Here is a 6865-nt window from a genome sequence, read left to right on the forward strand (position 1 = left end):
GAAGGACAGCTATGACAAACCTAAACAGCATATTAAAAAGAAGAGACATTACTTTGCCAACAAAGGTCCATCTAGTCAAAGCTATGGTTTTTCCCAGTAGTCATGTATGGATATGAGAGTTGGACTGTAAAGAAAGCTGAGCACCATAAAGAAGGCTGACCTTTCCAGGAGGTCTTGAACCCGGGTCTTCTGCACTGCAAGCAAATTCTTTACTTCTGAGCAACCAGGGAAGCCCCTTAAAGCTCAGCATTCAAAAAAGTAAAATCATGGCCTCTGGTCCCATCACTTCGTGGAAAATAAATGGGAAACAATGGGAACAGTGACAGATTTTCTTTTCTTGGGCTCCAAAATTGCTGCGGACCATAACCACAGTCAAGAAATTAAAAGATGTTTGTTCTTTGGAAGGAAAGTTAGGTTGACAAACCTAGACAGTGTGTTAAAAAGCAGAGACATTACTTGCCAACAAAGATCCATATAGTCAAAGCTATGATTTTTCCAGTAGTCATGTATGGATGTGAGAGTTGGACCATAAAGAAGGCTGAGCACCGAAGAATTGATGCTTTTGAACTGTGGTATTGGAAAAGATTCTTGAGAGTCTCTTGGATTGCAAGGAGATCAAACCAGTCAATCCTAAAGGAAATCAAACCTGAATATTCATCGGAAGGACTGATGCTGAAGCTGAAGCTTCAGTACTTTGGCCACCTGATGTGAAGAGCTAACTCATTTGAAAAGACCCTGGTGCTGGGAAAGATTGAAGGCGGGAGGAGAAGGGAACAACAGAGGATGAGATGGTTGGATGGTATCATCGACTCAATGGACATGAGTTTGAGCAAGCTCCAGGAGATGGTGAAGGACAGGGAAGCCTGCTGGGGGTCTCAAAGAGTCAGACATGACTGAGCGACTGAACAACTCCTTTTCCCACCGAGTCCAAAAGCCTGTTCTTTATGTCTGTGTCTCCTTTGCTGCCCTGCGTGTATGATCGTTGGTACCATCTTTCAAGATTCCATATAGATGTGTGAATATATGGTATTTGCCTTTCTCTTTCTATTTACTTCACTCTGTATAATAGGCTCTATGTTCATCCATTCATGAGAACTGACTAGAATGTGTTCCTTTTTATAGCTGAGTCATATTCCATTGTGTATATGTACCAGACTTCCTTATCAATTCATCTGATGGACATCTAGGTTGCTTCCATGTCCTAGCTATTGTAGATATGATGCTGCAGTGAACATTGGGGTACATGTGTCTTTTTCAGTTCTGGTTTCCTCAGGGTATATGCCCAGTAGTGGGATAGCTGGGTCATATGGTGGTTTTATTCATAGTTTTTAAAGGAATCTCCATACTGTTCTCCATAGTGGTTGTATCAGTTTGCATTCCCACCAGCAGTGTAAGAGGGTTCCCTTTTCTGCACACCCTCTCCAGCATTTATTGTTTGTATACTTTTTGATGATGACCATTCTGGCCAGTGTGAGATGATTCCTCACTATGGCTTTGATTTGCATTTCCCAGACTCTTGAGAGTCCCTTGTACCGCAAGGAGATCCAACCAGTCCATTCTAAGGGAGATCGATCCTGGGTGTTCATTGGAGGGACTGATGCTGAAGCTGAAACTGCAATACTTTGGCCACCTCATGCGACGAGTTGACTCACTGGTAAAGACTCTGATGCTGGGAAAGGTTGGGGGCGGGAGAAGAAGGGGACGACCGAGAATGAGATGGCTGGATGGCATCACCGACTCGATGGACATGAGTTTGAGTGAGCTCCGGGAGTTGGTGATGGACAGGGAGGCCTGGCGTGCTGTGATTCATGGGGTCGCGGAGAGTCGGACATGACTGAGTGACTGAACTGAACTGAACTGAATAATGACTGATATTGAATGTCTTTTCATGTGTTTATTAGCCATCTGTATGTCTTCTTTGAAGACTTGTCTGTTTAGGTGTTCTGCTCACTCTTTGGTTGGGTTGTTTAATTTTTGTTATTAAGCTGCATGAACTGCTTGTATGTTTTGGAGATTAATTCTTTGACATTTGCTTCCTTTGCTATTATTTTCTCCCATTCTGAGGGCTGTCTTTCACCTTGCTCATATTTTCCTTCATTGTCCAAAAGCTTTTAAGTTTAATTAGGTTCCACTTGTTTACTTTTGTTTTTGTTTCCATTACTCTGGGAGGTGGGACATAGAGGATCTTGCTGTGATTTATATCATTGAGTGTTCTGCCTATGTTTCTCTCTTAAGAGTTTTATAGTTTCTGAGCTTACATTTAGTTCTTTAGTCCATTTTGAATTTATTTTTGTGTATGGCATAGAAAGTGTTCTAATTTCATTCTTTTACATGTAGTTGACCATTTTTCCTGGCACAACTTGTTGCAAATACTATCTTCTCCATTGTATACTTTTGCCTCTGTTGTCAAAGATAAGGTGTCCATAGGTGCATGGATTTATCTCTGGGCTTTCAGTTTTGTTCCATTGATCTGTATTTCTGTTTTTGTGCAGGCACCATACTATCTTGATGACTTTAGCTTTGTAGTATAGCCTGAAGTCAGGAAGGTTGATTCCTCCAGTTCCATTTTTCTTTCTCAAGACTGCTTTCGTTATTCGGGATATTTTGTGTTTCCATACAAATTGTGAAATTATTTGTTCTAGTTCTGTGAAAAATACTGCTGGTAATTTTTAGGGATTGCACTGAATCTATAGATTGCCTAGGGTAGTATAGATATTTTCACTATATTGATTCTTCCAATCCAAGAACATGGTATATTTCTCCATCTATTAGTGTCATCTTTGATTTCTTTCATAAGTGTTTTTATAGTTTTCTGTATGCAGATCTTTTGTTTCTTTAGGTAAATTTATTCCTAGATATTTTATTCTTTTTGTTTCAATGATGAATGGGATTGTTTCCTTAATTTTGGTTTCTATTTTTTCATTATCAGTGTATAGAAATGTAAGGGATTTCTGCATATTAATTTTATATCCTGTGACTTTACTGTATTCATTGATCAGCTCTAGCAGTTTTCTGTGGCATATTTGGGTTTTCTATGTAAAGGATCATGTCATCTGCAAACAGTGAGAGTTTTACTTCTTCCTTTCCAAACTGAATTCCTTTGGTTCTTTTTCTTCTCTGATTGCAGTGACTAGGACTACCAAAACTATGTTGAAAAGTAGTGAGTGAGATGGGCGCCTTGTCTTTTCCTGATTTTAGAGGAAATGCTTTCAATTATTCACCACTGAGGATAATGTTTGCTGTGGGTTTGTGGTATATTGCTTTTACTGCTGCTGCTGCTGCTGCTAAGTCGCTTCAGTCGTGTCCGACTCAGTGCGACCCCATAGACGGCAGCCCACCAGGCTCCGCCATCCCTGGGATTCTCCAGGCAAGAACACTGGAGTGGGTTGCCATTTCCTTCTCCAATGTGTGAAAGTGAAAAGTGAAAGTGAAGTCGCTCAGTCGTGTCCAACTAGTAGCGACCCCATGGACTGTATGTTGAGGTAAATTCGTTCTATCCCTACTTTCTGGAGAGTTATTTTTTTTTTTTTATCATAAATGAGTGTTGACTTTTGTCAAAACTATTCTCTGTATCTATTGAAATAATCATATGGTTTTTATCTTTCAATTTGTTACTATAGTGTATCACACTGATTGATTTGTAGAAATTGAAGAATCCTTGAATCCCTGGATAAAGCCCACTTGATCATATATATGATTTTTTAAAATATGTTGTTGGATTCTATTTGCTAGAATTTTGTTGAGGATTTTTGCATCTATGTTTATCTGTGATGTTGGCCTGTAATTTTCTTTTTCTATGGCATCTTTCCCATAGAAAAGACCCTTATGCTGGGAAAGATGGAAGGCAGGAGGAGAAAGGGACGACAAAGGATGAGATGGTTCGATGGCATCACCAACTTAATGGATATGAGTTTGAGCAAGCTCTGGGAGATGGTGAAGGACAGGGAAGCCTGGCGTGCTGCAGTCTCCTTGCAAGTGTTTGATCTCTATGTACTCCAAGGGACTCTCAAGAGTCTTCTTCAACACCACAGTTCAAGAGCATGAATTCTTTGGTGCTCAGCCTTCTTTATGGTCCAACTCTAACAACCACGCATGACCACTGGAAAAACCATAGCTTTGACTCCACAGACCTTTGTTGGCAAAGTAATGTCTCTGCTTTTAGTATGCTGTCTAGGTTTGTCATGCCTTTTCTTTCAAGGAGCAAGTGTCTTAAATTTCATGGCTGCAGTCACCAATTGCAGTGATTTTGGAGCCCAAGAAAATAAAATCTGTCACTGTTTCCATTGTTTCTCCATCTCTTTTTCATGAAGTGATGAGACCGGATGCCATGATCTTCATTTTTTGAATGTTGAATTTTAAGCCAGTTTTTTCATTCTCCTCTTTCACTTTCATCAATAGGCTTTTTAGTTCCTCTTTGCTTTCTGCCCTTAGGAAGGTGTCATCTACATATCTGAGGTTATTGATATTTCTCCCAGCAGTCTTGATTCCAACTTGTGCTTCATCCAGCCTGGCATTTTGGCTGATGTCCTTTGCATATAAGTTAAATAAGCAGTACTCCTTTCCCAATTTGGAACCAGTCCATTGTTCCATGGCCAGTTCTAACTGTTGCTTCTTGACCTGCATACAGGTTTTGCAGGAGGCAGGTCAGGTGGTTGATATTCCCATCTCTTTAAGAATTTTCCAGTTTGTTGTGATCCGCACAGGCAAATGCTTTAATGTAGTCAATGAAGCAGAAGTACATGTTTTTTGAAATTCTCTTGCTTTTTTTATGATCCAGTAAATGCTGGCAATTTGATCTCTGGTTCCTCTGCCTTTTCTATATCCAGCCCGTAAGTTACTTCCAAATCTAAGTTCTCAGTTTTGAGCATTACTTTGCTAGCATGTGAGATCAGTACAAGTGTGCTGTAGTTTGAGCATTCTTTGCCTTTCTTTGGGATTGGAATGAAAACTGACCTTTTCCAGTCCTGTGGCCACTGCTGAGTTTTCCAGATTTGCTGGCATATTGAGTGCAGCACTTTCACAGCATCATCTTTTAGGATTTGAGATAGCTCAGCTGAAATTCCATCACCTCCACTAGCTTTATTTGTAGTGATACTTCCTAAGATTTGACTTTGAATTCCAGGATGTCTGTCTCTCAGGTGTGAGTGATCATACCATCGTGGTTATCTGGGTCATTAAGATGTTTTTTGTATAGTTCTTGTGTGTATTCTTGCCACCTCTTCTTAATTATCTTCTGCTTCTATTCAGTCAGTTCAGTTCAGTCGGTCAGTCATGTCCGACTCTTTGCGACACCATGAATCACACCTCGCCAGGCCTCCCTGTCCATCACCAACTCCTGGAGTTCACTCAAACGCATGTCTATTGAGTCAGTGATGCCATCCAGCCATCTCATTCTCTGTCGTCCCCTTCTCCTCCCGCCCCCAATCCTTCCCAGCATCAGAGTCTTTTCCAGTGAGTCAACTCTTCACATGAGGTGGCCAAAATATTGGAGTTTCAGCTTTAGCATCAGTCCTTCCAATGAACACCCAGGATTGATCTCCTTTAGAATGAACTGGTTGGATCTCCTTGCAGTCTAAGGGACTCTCAAGAGTCTTCTCCAGCACCACAGTTCAAAGGCATCAATTCTTCGGCGATCAGCTTTCCATACAATTTCTGTCCTTTATTGTGCCCATCTTTGTATGAAATGTTCTTGAAGAGATCTCTAGTCTTCCCCATTCTATTATTTTCCTCTATTTCTTTGCATTGTTCACTTAGGAAGGCTTTCTCATCTCTCCTTGCTATTCTTTGGAACTGTGCATTCAGATGGGTATATCTTGCTTTTTGCTTCTCTTCTTTTCTCAGCTGTTTGTAAGGCCTCCGCAAGATAACCATTTTGCCTTTTTGCATTTCTTTTTCTTGGGGATGGTTTTGATCACTGCCACCTGTATAGTGTTACGAACTTCCATTCATAGTTCTTAAGGCACTCTGTCTGTCAGATCTATCCTTTGGAGAGGGAGGGACACTGCAAATGCTGCTGGCATGTGTGGGGAGCGCTCACAGTGGTTGGGCCACACAGGGGTTGCCACAGCCCAATGTGTGCATGCACCTTCCAGGGCCAAGCTCCTGGGTATGCTGCAAGGGCACAGTCCCAGGTGGACTGTGCTCCTCAGGGGAGCTGGTCTAAGGCTATGCCACTCTTGGCAGATCTGAGCCTTCCAGGATCCCAGGAAGATGTGGGTAGTAACTGATTGGCTGTTCACAGCTTGGTGGCTGATGCCATCTCTGGGGCCAAAACTGCAGTGATCTCTTACCTTCTACCTCTGGCTGTCTCGCACCTGCCTCTCTGCAGGGGTCATAAATGGCAGCTGGCTCATCCCCCCTTCAGTGTTTTCTAGGACAGGATCCTTTGTTCTGTGAGCACACCAGGGGTCAGAGTGCTGTGTTAGAATCTTTCCGAGGGAATGGTCCTCTGTTTCTCTTTGTTTTTCTGGCAGTCCCACAGTTTGTCTGTTTGTGCCATGTGACATTAGCCCCCTCAGAGTGGCCTCAGGTCCTTTCCCTGAGGACTGATGACTCAGCCCACACCTCCACACTTAGCCCCCACTGGCTGCAGGCATGAACAAGCATGTGAGTCACTTCTCAGCTGGAAATTGGCATTCTTTTTGATTTCTGTGATCAGTTTTCTTGATTATGCTTCCATCTGAGATTCCTAAGCTCCCTACTGACCCCGCCTGTGAGAGAGTTTCCTACTGTATGGAAACTTCTCCTTCACGACTCCCTCCCCAGGATGGTCCCTGGTCCCTGTTCTGAAATCCTTTGTCTCCCTTTTCATCTTTATCCTTTGCCCTACCTCATTCTGAGGAGACTGGTTTGCCTTTCTGGGCAT

The sequence above is a fragment of the Moschus berezovskii genome, chromosome 6 (assembly GCF_049115385.1).
Source record: "Moschus berezovskii isolate FMDL1 chromosome 6, NW_MosBer_1.0, whole genome shotgun sequence".
In the NCBI taxonomy this organism is placed as follows: domain Eukaryota; kingdom Metazoa; phylum Chordata; class Mammalia; order Artiodactyla; family Moschidae; genus Moschus; species Moschus berezovskii.